The 12,766-nt window shown below is 41.6% G+C and overlaps 1 long non-coding RNA gene across 1 annotated transcript; it reads left to right on the top strand.

The window, feature by feature from the left end:
- The first annotated feature begins 4,291 nt into the window (after positions 1-4,291).
- Positions 4,292-5,831, top strand: LOC125961033 (uncharacterized). The gene is made up of 2 exons (XR_007471328.1): positions 4,292-4,587; positions 5,346-5,831. It is a non-coding gene; the product is annotated as an uncharacterized LOC125961033 (long non-coding RNA).
- The last annotated feature ends 6,935 nt before the right edge of the window (positions 5,832-12,766 follow it).

The following is a 12,766-nucleotide window of genomic DNA, read 5'->3' as shown; positions in this document are numbered from 1 at the left end:
CACAATGTCATCCTCTTTTTTTGTACACGACGAGAGGACACAGCCCTGGCCACAGCTGTCTGGAAATGTAGCTAGGGTCCTAAATTTCAGAAGATAGAACTGAAATCAGTCCCTTTTCTCACCAGTTCTGTGTCCTGGAAAACACCCTGCTCCTCTCAGCTGTTCCTCAGTCTTCCAACCTGCACAGTGGAGATCGGGCTAGAATGTCCTTTCTAGGAGCATCACCATGTGCATTGAGATAATATCTATAACAGCTGTAGCTAGTGTCACGTGTGTCTAAGGCACAAAGGAGAGACTGGAAAATTACAAGAAGGGGTGGGACACAGCATAAAATAACTCAAAAGATGTCTGAGTTTCAGGAAGGTGGTATTGGAACTGTCACTTCCCCTCTTAGCCTCACTTTTAGGTCAGCAGCATGAGGGGGTTGAAATTAATGGAAATTCACACATTGTCACCCTTTGGAGTAAAACTGTTCAGTTGTTTCCTGTTATAATTTGAATGAGACTCAAGTGACTCAAATTGGCCTGTGTGGTGGGCAGCCTCCACATGGCATCCAGTGACACCACCTTTCCTATACATACCTCTGTGTAACTAAGTGGTTAGCAAATACCCCAATCAGTAGATTTTAGCCGAAGTGATGGAATGTGATGCGTACGCTTTAATTTCAAAAATCGCTCACCTTCCTTTTATTCCCTCTCTAATTTTCCACTTCTCTCTCTCTTATCCCTGAATTGAGGAATCAAGCACAGATGTTTTGAGCTGTCATATAAAGAGCCCCACAAAGGAGAGAATCGAGGCATTGCCCAAGTCAACACACAGAAAGAAACTCAAACTCCAAATCCAACCTGCATCCTGAACACTGTGAGTAAAGTTGGGACCAAATCCTCTGTCACTTGAGTCTCAGTTGAGGCTGCAGCCGCAGCCTGTGAGACACGTTGATGCAGAGGAGTCCATTATGCTGTGCCCGTATTTCTTACCCACAAAAATTGCGAGCTATTAAATGTATGTAATTTTAAGATGCAAGGTTTGGGGTAAATGTTGTTAGAAAGAAACAGATACCTAACAGTCTAGCAGACCCCAGGATATGGCCCTGACTTCCTGACTCCCCCTAACCCCCGCAGTTTTTTCTCCAGTTCTACTCATCACTTTCTAGCATCTCTGGTCCACTCACCTCTGCCCACAAGTGTCTGCAGCAGTGGTGACTTCTCCCTGACATGCTGCTCCCAGATATGTGAGGGTTGGTTCGCTGTTGTCATTCTGGTCCCCGTAACTGTCACTCCAGTGAGGCCTCTGAGACCCTCCTACCCAGGGACTAGCCAAACCTCCCTCAGAGCACAGTCTTTATTTCCAGTCTCACACTTGCTCTTTTCTTTCATATGTCTTGCTCCTGTACTTTTGCCCATCTCTGCTCCAGGCTGTGAGCTCCTGGAAACTAGGGAACTCTTGGTCATTTTGTGCCCCACACAAGGGCACCTGGCAGAGAAGGAGTGCATGGTGCATAGTTGCTGAAGGAATATGTGTGACTATCTTGGCGCCCTCCTCCCTTTTAAGCAGTTGGACTGTGGAGGTGAATGCTACTGACAAGAGTTTAAAGTTGTATGTGTAACAGGGGGGACCACAAAGCCCTCTACGTGGCCCTCAGTGGGCATCAGTGATGCAAAAGCCTGTCTGCTCCTAGGTGACCAGCACTACAACTGTGGTCCTGGGCCTGCACACCCCTCAAAAACTGGTACCTTTATTTGGGTGTCCTCAACACAGAAGCTCTTCAGAGTCACAGGGGCATAGAGTAGAACATACAGGCTCCAGGGCAGCGCAGTGAAAGTGGCCCCAGAAGCTTCCTTTTCCCCACCGTTTTGTCCATCACTGTGGTGTCTCTTTGCTCGTCAGGGATGACCTCAGCCAAAACAATGATATCCCCACATTCAAATGAGGACCACGAGGCACCAACTAAGACTGGTCTTCTTCCTAGAACCCTGGCTCCGGGTCTGAGGCTCTGCCCCCTTGTGCTCACAAGGCCTCGTTTCCCCAGCTAATCCCTCCTCTGAGGGACCTCCGTGAAGTGGAAAGCATTTTGCCAAACTCTCAGAACACAGTGGTCAGTGGTGGAGAACCAAGTTTCTCAGCAGTCTTTCCAAGCATGCAGAACACTTGCAATCCGCCACGGCAAGCACACAATTTGTAGAGAAAGAAAGCCCTTCTCCCCTGCAGCACTGTCTACACTGGGGAATGGGGTGTGTGCTCAGCCTGGGTCTAGAAGATCAGAATGGTGGACTGTAAGACCCCAGGCCCTGTCCGCTGGAGAACACGAGGGAGATGGCCCACGCCCAGGCAGGACTATGGGAACTTGGAGAATCCCCCTCATTCTTTCGACCTCTGGACACACTGCCAGAGGGGTGGACGCCCCTGTTCCATGGCAGAGCTCTCTCCAACATCTTCTTGCTCTCCTCAACACTTACATATTGTTTTCTCTTCCTTAACCACCCTCGCATCATCCCCAGCTGTTAACCCTATTTCTATTTGTACATACATGTGTCTGCATGGAGATGCGGAGAGAGTAATGGCCCAAACTGAGCCGAGTTGGCAGGAATTCACCAGGATCTTAAGGGCTCTTATTTCAAAACCAAACATGATGGGAGGGACTGAGTACTGGCTTAGGGAGCTGGATTCCTCACTTTTATTCCGGCCTCTGCTCACATATGGTGTCCTAGACAAGTCCCTGCCTCTTTCTGGGCTTCAGTTTTCAAATTATATAAAGAGGGTTTCGATGCAGAGTTACATAGGCACGTGCACAGCCAGAAAGTTTCTCAGGCTCCAGCAACAGTAGATGGGTGGTTGACGTGAGTGAGCTCAGGCAGGCACAGGTACACAGGCCTCCTAACACGGGCAGATGTAGGCGGACATGTAGCAGGAGTGACCAAGATACCTGTCGATGTCCTAGCACAAGCAAGAGACAGGGCGCCTGTACCCCACCTCCCTGCACCAGCATGAACACTGGAAGAAGGGCTCTCCTCAAAGGTGAGCTCTGTCTGATGGCCCCACCTGCTGTGTCTAAAAGGTCCACATTCTCTGGAGCCCTAAGCACGAAGATCATTCACAGTGGAGTGGTTCCCAGCAAGTAAATTGGGGATGGAAGTGATATTTTCTTTGTAGAGGCTCAGGCCCTGGAGACACACTCCCTGATTTGCCATACATTTTCCCTTTACAACTGAGTGGAATAAACCCAAGGAACATACCCGTAGTTGAAAGCACATGTTGTTGTTGGACAATCCACAAATCGAAGGTTGCTGGGTCCCTGAATCTCTTATTGGAAGAAAATCAACAAGCAGAATCATTTGCTATTTCAAAGCCTTTGTTGAGCTGTTATATGATGTGAGTGTAAGTTTATGAAAGGTTCAAACAACTGATATTTTCATGTATATCTGTTAAGCAGCTAATTTTAAAGTCTGTAACAAAAGTATGTTCTGAAGAAATTTTTTCAAGAAAAATTACTTTCCAAAGTCTGAAAACAGAAAATCCCACATGAAGTTCTGAAAGGATAAGTTTTAAAATGTAATTCATGAGTTTGTTTATTTAAGAAACTGATTATGAATTTTGTAAATAATTTTGGATATTAGAAATGTGTATCTTAAATACATTATCATTTTGTTTTCTGATATTTTATATTTAACGTATTTTACATTACTTTCTTGTGCATAAAATATAATTGAATAAAGGTGGTCATAAGCAGAATGTTTTTTCTTGTTTCCTTAATTTTTGAGAGGATTTGCTAAATGAGGGAAAACACAGTTTGATTCCCTCCCTGACAAGCTCCAAGGTATGCCAGCTGTATTCCACTGCCTCAGATAGCTAACGGTTTCTTGGAATTAACTGTGGACTCCTATTCTCAAATGAGGAAAAGTCCATAGATTTTCTACTCCCATCTTCTGTTTCAGTTATTTGTGTTTGTGATCAACTCTGTATATTACTATAGAGAATTTTATTCCAAGCAGAGGAGCTGTCCTCTGTGTCTAACACGTTGAAGATCCAGTGGAGAATCTGATGATGGAAATTGGTTGCTCTTTTCTAGGGACCTGAAATTGATGCTGTCATTGTAGCATAGAATAGAGGTTATTATCATTTTTGGGGGGATGACCTAAAAACCAGATAACATGGCTCCAAAGAGTGGGGCACATCCCAGGCAAGAGAGCCGGCATGGCTTGAACAGAGCATCACCAGTGCCATCAGCAGAGAGTCTGAGGCACTGAGATTTTGAGTAACTTAGCATCCTGGCTGGGAGGGGGCACATGTTCTCCAGTGAGTTCGAGCATCCTACACTTCCCCCAAGGGCCTGCAGGGGGGGCACGAAGCCACTATGTCACAGGCGATGGGGCGCATGCGCAACTGCACCCGCACTTGATGGGCGGTCTTCCCTGAGGACGGAGTGGAGGTGCCATGGCGGTTGCGGGCCCGCGTGTGGGGCTGGCTGGTCTGCGGGAGGACGATGTTCCCCACCCGCGCCCCGGCCGGTGCAAAGGAGCTGTGCCCGTTCCTCGACGCTCCGCGTCTTCCTTTCCGGCCGCCCCGCGCGGTGTATCCCCACCTTCTCAGGTAACGTTCGATGTCGCTTGTTGTCTCTCGGATCCGGTCTCCGAGGGGCCGGCGGCGTGGAGGCTGTTCCCGGCGGGGCGTCTATTCCGGACGCGGGGCGGTTGGCGGGAGGAGCTCCGCCCAAGGCGGAGCGCGGGAAGGGCGTGCCCTCGTGGGCGGCGCGGCTGGGCCCCGGACCCTCGGGCCGCGGTGAAGGAGCTGGGGCGCGGGCGACCGGGAGAGTTCACCGTCGCGGACTGACTCTGCTGCGTTTCCTCAGACGCCCCCGGAAGGTTGTAAAAATGTCCCCTTTTTTTAGCGGCCAAGAGAAATGTTTCCGCCCCTTGTCCTCAACCGCACGGAATTATCCACTTATTCCTTTGTTCAAAGACCTTAACTAACAGACTATACACGGATGATGTGCAGGTAACGTGGATCTAGTTTAAAACGTATTGAAAGAGTAAAAAAACAGGGCTTCCCTGGTGGCGCGGTGGTTGAGAGTCCGCCTGCCGACGCAGGGGACACGGGTTCGTGCCCCGGTCCGGGAAGATCCCACATGCCGCGGAGCGGCTGGGCCCGTGAGCCATGGCCCTGAGCCTGCGCGTCCGGAACCTGTGCTCCGCAACGGGAAAGGCCACAACAGTGAGAGGCCCGCGTACCGCAAAATAAAAATTAAAAAAAGAGTAAAAAAACAGTGTAGTAAAACACACTATGTTAAGTTTTATACTTTAAACATGTCAGAATCAGAATTTATTGTATTTTACTTTTCCATCTTAAAGGAATAAAATTATTTGGAGCGTATTGTCAGCTATGGATCGGCACTTGCCTTCTACCTCGACAAGGATTAAATCAGGTGCTGGTGCAGCTGCTGCAGCCGCTGACCTTCAACACCCCCTGAAAGGAGTTCAGGGTGGAGAGCGGAAATAACGTGCTCTGTGCTCGGGGAAAGCTGGCAGGACAGCTCTTCAGAGAGTTAGATACTTTCAGGAGCTGATTTTATGAGCCCAGTTCTTGTATCTCCTCGTGTCTAGAGAAGCACTGAAATCCTTCATGGTGACGTCACTAGCCGGAGCCTGCATGAGACGAGCAGAAACCTTCTGCAAAAATTATATGTGCTCGATTGCGTGTACTCCCCCTTCACCAAAATTGCATATATACTGGCCTTCCCCCTGCCTCTTTGGAACAGTTTCTTGGAGCCATCTGAGATTCTGTCTCCCAGGATATAGTCTTTATTTTGCCCCCAATAAAACTTAACTCACAACTTTCATGTTGTGCTATTTTCTTTACGTCACCAATATTTATTATTTATTTATTTTTACAAATAATTCTTTTTTAAATTTATTTAATTTATTTTATTTTTGACTGCATTGGGTCTTCGTTGTTGCATGGGCTTTCTCTAGTTGTGGCAAGCGGGGGCTACTCTGTTGTGGCGCACGGCTTCTCATTGCGGTGGCTTCTCTTGTTGCAGAGCACGGACTCTAGGTGCGTGGGCTTCAATAGTTGTGGCTTGCAGGCTCTAGAGCGCAGGCTCAGTAGTTGTGGCTCACAGGCATAGTTGTTCCCCTGTATGTGTGATCTACCCGGACCCGGGCTCAAACCCGTGTCCTCTGCATTGGGGGGTGGGTTCTTAACCACTGCACCACCAGGGAAGCCCCACAATGAGCAATATTTAAGATGTAGTTCTTAGCTTTTTTCTCATTTTCAAGTCAAAATATTGCTGTGTTTGAAATTTTCTCATAATACAGTGACAGTCTTAAATATTTATACACATAAGCTCATTGAAAAATCTTCTGCAATATTCCAATGTGACTAGTATTATTAAAAATCATAATATTCATGTCAATACCAAATTTTTATAAGAATGTAATTTAAAAAATCATGAATCACTTTTAGAAGTTCCAGGCACAGTGACGATTTTTAAAATACCAACCATTGCATACTTCATAAGACCATTTAAGATGAAATATATTAAAACTTAAAACTTCAACAGAATACTTAAAAGGTAAGACAGGGGCTGCTTTTTGTAAATTAAATACATTCATAGCAAATACATTTTCTGCTAATAGAGAATATGAAGGTTTTTAGCTTAATGTTGTATAGCTCCATTCAAAAGGTGAAATTAGGATATCTATAATCTCCTTATTATTTATTTTAAGCCTCTTTCCCATAAGAATTTATATTTCTATCTGTAGAATCTTCGTAGCTTATTCATTTACTTTTTATTTTGGTTTATTTTCTACAACAGAAAGAGTATTCCTATGTCTTGTTAAAGTTTTTATTCTCCTAACCTAGTTCAAGGTTACTTTCTGACATTGGTTGTAAACAAGGGGAGAGGCCTTATAATAAGCATGCGATTTTTCCTATAGTCAAGATGTTTTTCTTGGACGACTTTCTTTACAATTTCCACTTTGGTCACAATATTATCCCATTGTGAAAACTGCATAAAAATTTGTAATCTATTTATACCTAGATGCTTCTTATTTCACCACAGTGCATTTGTTAATATGATTTTACATTCAATATTAATATAACATAGTTGATTTTATTCATATATGATAACATGTTTTATATAGGTACACACATATATGAATATTTGCTACATGCCATTCATTTGCATAGAATGATAGCTGATTGTATCTGATCTTTCTGACTGACAGTTGGATAGACTTATGTGTGTTTAAAGTACTACTTAGAACAGACATTAAAATATCACATCGTCTCGTTATACAGCATTTTAAAGGTCATATTTTAAATTGTGGGAGCAGAAATTTTGTCCATTAAGGTTAAGAAATGATCAGGTCACAATTTTGGCATCGTCACGCTCAGTGGAGGAACATGGTTCTACGTCTTCGTACATGTGCCACAGTTACACCTGTATAATATCTGTGAGCATGAGCATTTTTATGTCAACATTATCTTTTCCCAATATACTCGTAATTAGCTGAGGTATATCATATCTAGTTTTTCCTTTTACTTCAGTACAATCAATAAAGCTTTCTTTTGCAGTGATGGCATTTTTTCTTTTTTAACATGAAGGTACATTGTCATCTGACATATTTGTACATGGTGGGCTACTGCTCTTGTACAAAGCAAAGTACTTTCATTTCATATTTTCATCTGTATTCCAGATCTAACCTGATTTCTTAGGAGCATTAGATACTTTTTTAAACTGTATTAAACACATAAGAACAGATCACTTTTTATCTTTACCTACCTCATGAGCTAAATGGATATAGACATTACAATAACATGTAAGTCTGACAAAATTGGGAAGCATTCCAGGGTTTGAGCTTCAAGTAATTTTATGTAATCTTCTAAGAGGTAATTTATTTCTGGCACATTATATGGCAACATCTATAATCACTTGCAAGTTTGTGTGCCATTTGGGCTTTCTGATATTGTCACTTTCAGCTATCCCCTAGGAACGGAGTTTGATTTTTTTTTTTTTCTTTTTGCGGTACGCGGGCCTCCCACTGCTGTGGCCTCTCCCGTTGCGGAGCACAGCCTCCGGAAGAGCATGCTCAGCGGCCATGGCTCTCGGGTCCAGCCGCATGTAGGATCCTCGCGGACCGGGGCACGAACACGTGTCCCCTGCACCGGCAGGCAGACTCCCAATCACTGCGCCACAAGGGAAGCCCTGAATATTTTAAAAAACACTTCTGATTAGAAAATATCAGGATGAAACATTGAATTTTTGTGGTCACAACTCAGTTCTCATTATTCTAATGTAATATTTGAGTTGGCACATAATTTGATTTTGTTCCATTAGTATGAAATGTAAGCATGGAAACAAAATTTTTTAAAAGCATTCTTGGAATAAATGAACCAGTCACAATGAATTATTAGTTATTTTATTTTTATTTTATAAATGGGCTGTTTGAATATGTTCAGCCATGAAGTGACATGTAGACTCACTTCTGAGTCCTGACAGACATCTCTGGTGAGTGACTTCTTGGAAAGTGACTCAGGATACAGCCATACCAGTAAAATGACTGCAGCCAAAAGAAAAAAAACAAAAACTCCCAAATAACATAATATATAATAAATGATTATACACATGTGCATTCTTAATTTAACATAAAATATGTAAAATTGGTGTTATTGGAAATTTTCTACTATCATGGGTAATTTACTTCTCTCTGTTATAAATTCTATTTAACAAGATGAAACAGTACAACTAGGTGACAGGGGAAATTAATAGTAATTACTGGTAGGACAGTTTAAAAATAATATGTGTTAGAAAAAAATAAAAATTTGTTTAATACATTTTCATTTTAAAATTGTTTCAGATTTATAGAAAATTTGCAAGAATAGTGCAGGATTTCACAACTAGCCCAGACTCAGTTTCCTCTCTTATTACAGTTTCATGTCATTAGGGTACATTTTTACAGTTAATGAACTAGTGTTGACACCTGATTATTAACTATAACCCACACTTTTTTCAAATTTTCGTAGACTTACCTTTTTCTCTTCTAGGATTGCATTCAGGATATCTCACCCTCATTCCATTTAGCTGCTATTTCTCTTTAGGACACTGTTAGTTGTTATAGTTTCTGAGACATTTCTTGTTTTTGATGACCTTGACAGTCTCGAATTGGGATTTACCTGTTGTTTCCCTCGTGATTAGCCTGGGGTTATGTGTTTCACTTCGTATCAAGGGCACATGCTCTGCAGATGACTTACTACTGTTGATGTTGCCCTTGATCACCTGGCTGAGGTGGAGTTTGTCAAGTTCCTCACTGTAACATCAAACTTTTCTCCCTTCCATTCAGTGTGTACCGTTTGGAAGGATGTCACTGCGTGCAGGACACATTTAGGGAGTTGGGAAGTTATGCTCCACCTTTCTGATAGTTAAACATCTATCTCTATTATTTGGGATTTTGCCTGAGCGATTCCTACACTCCCATATTTATGTATCTGTTTTTTCCAGAAATAATAGCCAGTAAGTTTATGAAATGATGCTCCATCTCAGAAGGATCAGAGAGATGCTGGGTCCAAACATCTGTGCCTTGAATACTGTCCAGCACAGAGTCTTGCTCAGTAAATACCTGTGAATAAGACTTAAAAGATATGAGGGAGGACATACATAGTGTGCATAGGTGGCAAAAGCAGATTCCAGGCAGAGGGGAGAGCAAGGTAAAATGCTGTAAAGAAGGAACATGGCTGGCTTGTTTGAAGAAAGTTGGGAATGCTGGGTGGTTGAAGTTAAGTGAGCAAGGGATAGAGCCCTTGGTGTTGTCAACAGATTGTCGGCCATTTAAAGGACATTGGCTTTTACTCTGTGTGAAATAAAGGACCAGTGAATGGTTGTAAGCAGAGGAGGGCTATCATCTGACTTCCTCTGGCTGCTGTCCTACCAACTGACTGAAGGGGCAAAAGCAGAATTGGGGCGCCAATTAGGAGACTGCTGTAGTAACCAAGGTGGGAGCTCAGGCACGTTGTTGGCCCTGGTGATGGAGACCAGTTGTCAGATATTCGTTGTGGTTTTGCAGGTAGACCTGGGGCCAGCCACATGGATATGACGCAAGGTTCTTCACTCAGAAACGCCCGTGCTTTGTTTCATGCTCTTGTGTCCATCTTGAAATTCTTATTTTTTTTTCTCCTCTAGACTTATTGAGACATAATTGATATACAGCACTGTGTAAGTTTAAGATGTACATTGTGGTGATTTGATACATATATATAATGTGAAATGATTACCGCAATAAGGATTCTTCCATAAACTCACATCATTAACTTTTTTGTGTGGTAAAATTTTTGAGATCTACTCCCTTAGCAACTTTCAAATATATAATACAGCGTTGTTAGCTATGGCCACCATAATGTATGTTAAAGTTCCCAGAACTTACTCACCTTAAAAGTGGAAGTTTATACTCTTTGATGCAACGTATGATTTGCAGATATTCTCTCCTAATCTGTATGTAGACTTTATATATATATATATATATATATATATATATATATATATATATATATATATATATAAAGCTTTTTAGTTTGATATAATCCCATCTGTTGGTTTTTACTTTTCTGGCTTATGCTTTTGGGATCATATGCCCAAACCAGTGTTAAGTAGATTCTTCTTTATGTTTTCTTTTGGAGTTTTATAGTATCTGGTCTTATGTTTCAGTCTTCAAATTAATATTTGTGAGTGGTATAAGATAGGTGTCCAGTTTCATTTTTCTGTATGTGGTTTTCCAGTTTTCCCAACAGAATTTGGTGAAGACACTATCCTTTCCCCATTCAAAATTGCATTAAAACGAATAAATATTTAGAAATAAACTTAACGAAGGAAATGAAAAATTTGTCCTTTGAAAACTACAAGACTTTGATCAAAAAAAATTGAAGAAGACAAAACAAGTGGGAAGATATACAGTACTGTGTTCTGTGATCAGAAGAATTATTGTTGTTAAAATGTCCATACTACCCAAAGACATCTATAGGTTCAATGCAATCTCTATCAGAATTCCAACAGCATCGTTTACAGATATAGAGAAATCAATTTTAAAATTTTGTACGTGACCACAGGAGACCGCAAATAACCAGAGCAATCCTGAGAAAGAAAAAATTGGGAGTCATCACACTTCCTGATTTAAAATTATATTACAGGGGCTTCCCTGGTGCTGCAGTGGTTAGGAATCCGCCTGCCAATACAGGGGACACAATTTCAAGCCCTGGTCTGGGAGGATCCCACATACCACGGAGCAACTAAGCCAGTGCACCACAATTACTGAGACTGTGCTCTAGACACCATGAACCACAACTACTTAACCCATGTGCCACAACTACTGAAGCCCGCGTGCCTAGACCCCATGCTCTGCAACAAGAGAAGTCACCACAATGAGAAGCCCATACACCACACTGAAGAGTAGTCCCCACTCGCTGAAACTAGAGAAAGCCCGCGCGCAACAGCAAAGACCCAGCACAACCAAAAATAAGTGAATAAATAAGTAAATTTATTTTAAACAAAAAGAAACAATATTAAAATCCTGTAGTTACACGACACTATGATATTGGCACTAAAATACACACATAGACTAAAGGAACAGAATAGAGAGCCCAGAAGTAAACCCCAGTGTATAAGTAACTAATATTTGAGATGGGAATAAAGCACACCCACTGGGCAGGATAGTCTCTACAACAAATGGTACTGGAACAACTGGATACTACTTATAATTTTGGGGGGAACCTCCATACTGTTTTTCATAGTGGCTGTATTAATTTACATCTCTACCAACAATGCACAAGGATTTTCTTTTCTCCATGTTCTTTCAAACACTTGTAATCTCTTGTGTTTTAGCTGTAGCCATTCTAAAAGGAGTGAGATGATCTCGTGATTTTGATTTTCATTTCCCTGATGATTAAAGACATTGAACACTTTTTCATATATCTGTTGGACATTTGTATGTCTTCTTTGGAAAATATATCTATTCAGATCCTTTCTCCATTTTTAACCAGTTGTTTTTTGTTTTGTTTTGCTTTTGTGTGTGGTTTTATTTTTTTCTGAACAGAAGGTTTTTTAGGTTTTCTTAGTCCCATTTTATTTTTGCTTTTGCTTTTGCTTTGTTGCCTGTCCTTTGGGGTCATAACCAGAAAATCACTATTCCCAAGACCAAGGTCAAGGAGATTTTCCCCCAGGAATTTTTTAGGTGTTTTATGGTTTCAAGTCATACATGTTTGTCTTTAATCTCTTTTGAGTTAATTTTTGTGAGTAGTGTGAGATAGGGGTCCAATTGAATTCTTTTACATTCATTAGACTGTACCAGTTTACATTTCCACCAAATATACACACAAGTTGCCTTTTCTTCACATTCTCACAAACATTTGTTTTTTCTTCTCATTTTTATAATAGCCATTCTAACAGGTGTGAGCTGATGTATCATTGTGGTTTTGATCATTATTGATGTTGAGCATATGTTCATGTACCTGTTGGCCATCTGTATGTCTTTTTTGGGGAAAAATATCTTTTCAAGTCCTTTAGCCCATTTTTTATTTAATTTTTGACTGCTATTATTTTATGTTACTTCTTATATATTTTGAATATTAGCCCCTTATCAAAAAAATGGTTTGCACATATGTTCTCCAGTTCTGTAGATGCTTTTTAGTTTGCTGATTGTTCATTTTGCTATGCAAAGTTTTTCGTTTGTTTGTTTGCTGTTCCACTTTTTTTTTTTTTTTTTTTTGCTTTTGTGGCTCCCAC

Source organism: Orcinus orca, chromosome 14 (assembly GCF_937001465.1).
Source record: "Orcinus orca chromosome 14, mOrcOrc1.1, whole genome shotgun sequence".
Classification (NCBI taxonomy): domain Eukaryota; kingdom Metazoa; phylum Chordata; class Mammalia; order Artiodactyla; family Delphinidae; genus Orcinus; species Orcinus orca.
The sequence above is the reverse complement of the archived record's forward strand: the minus strand, read 5'-3'. Positions and strand labels throughout refer to the sequence as shown.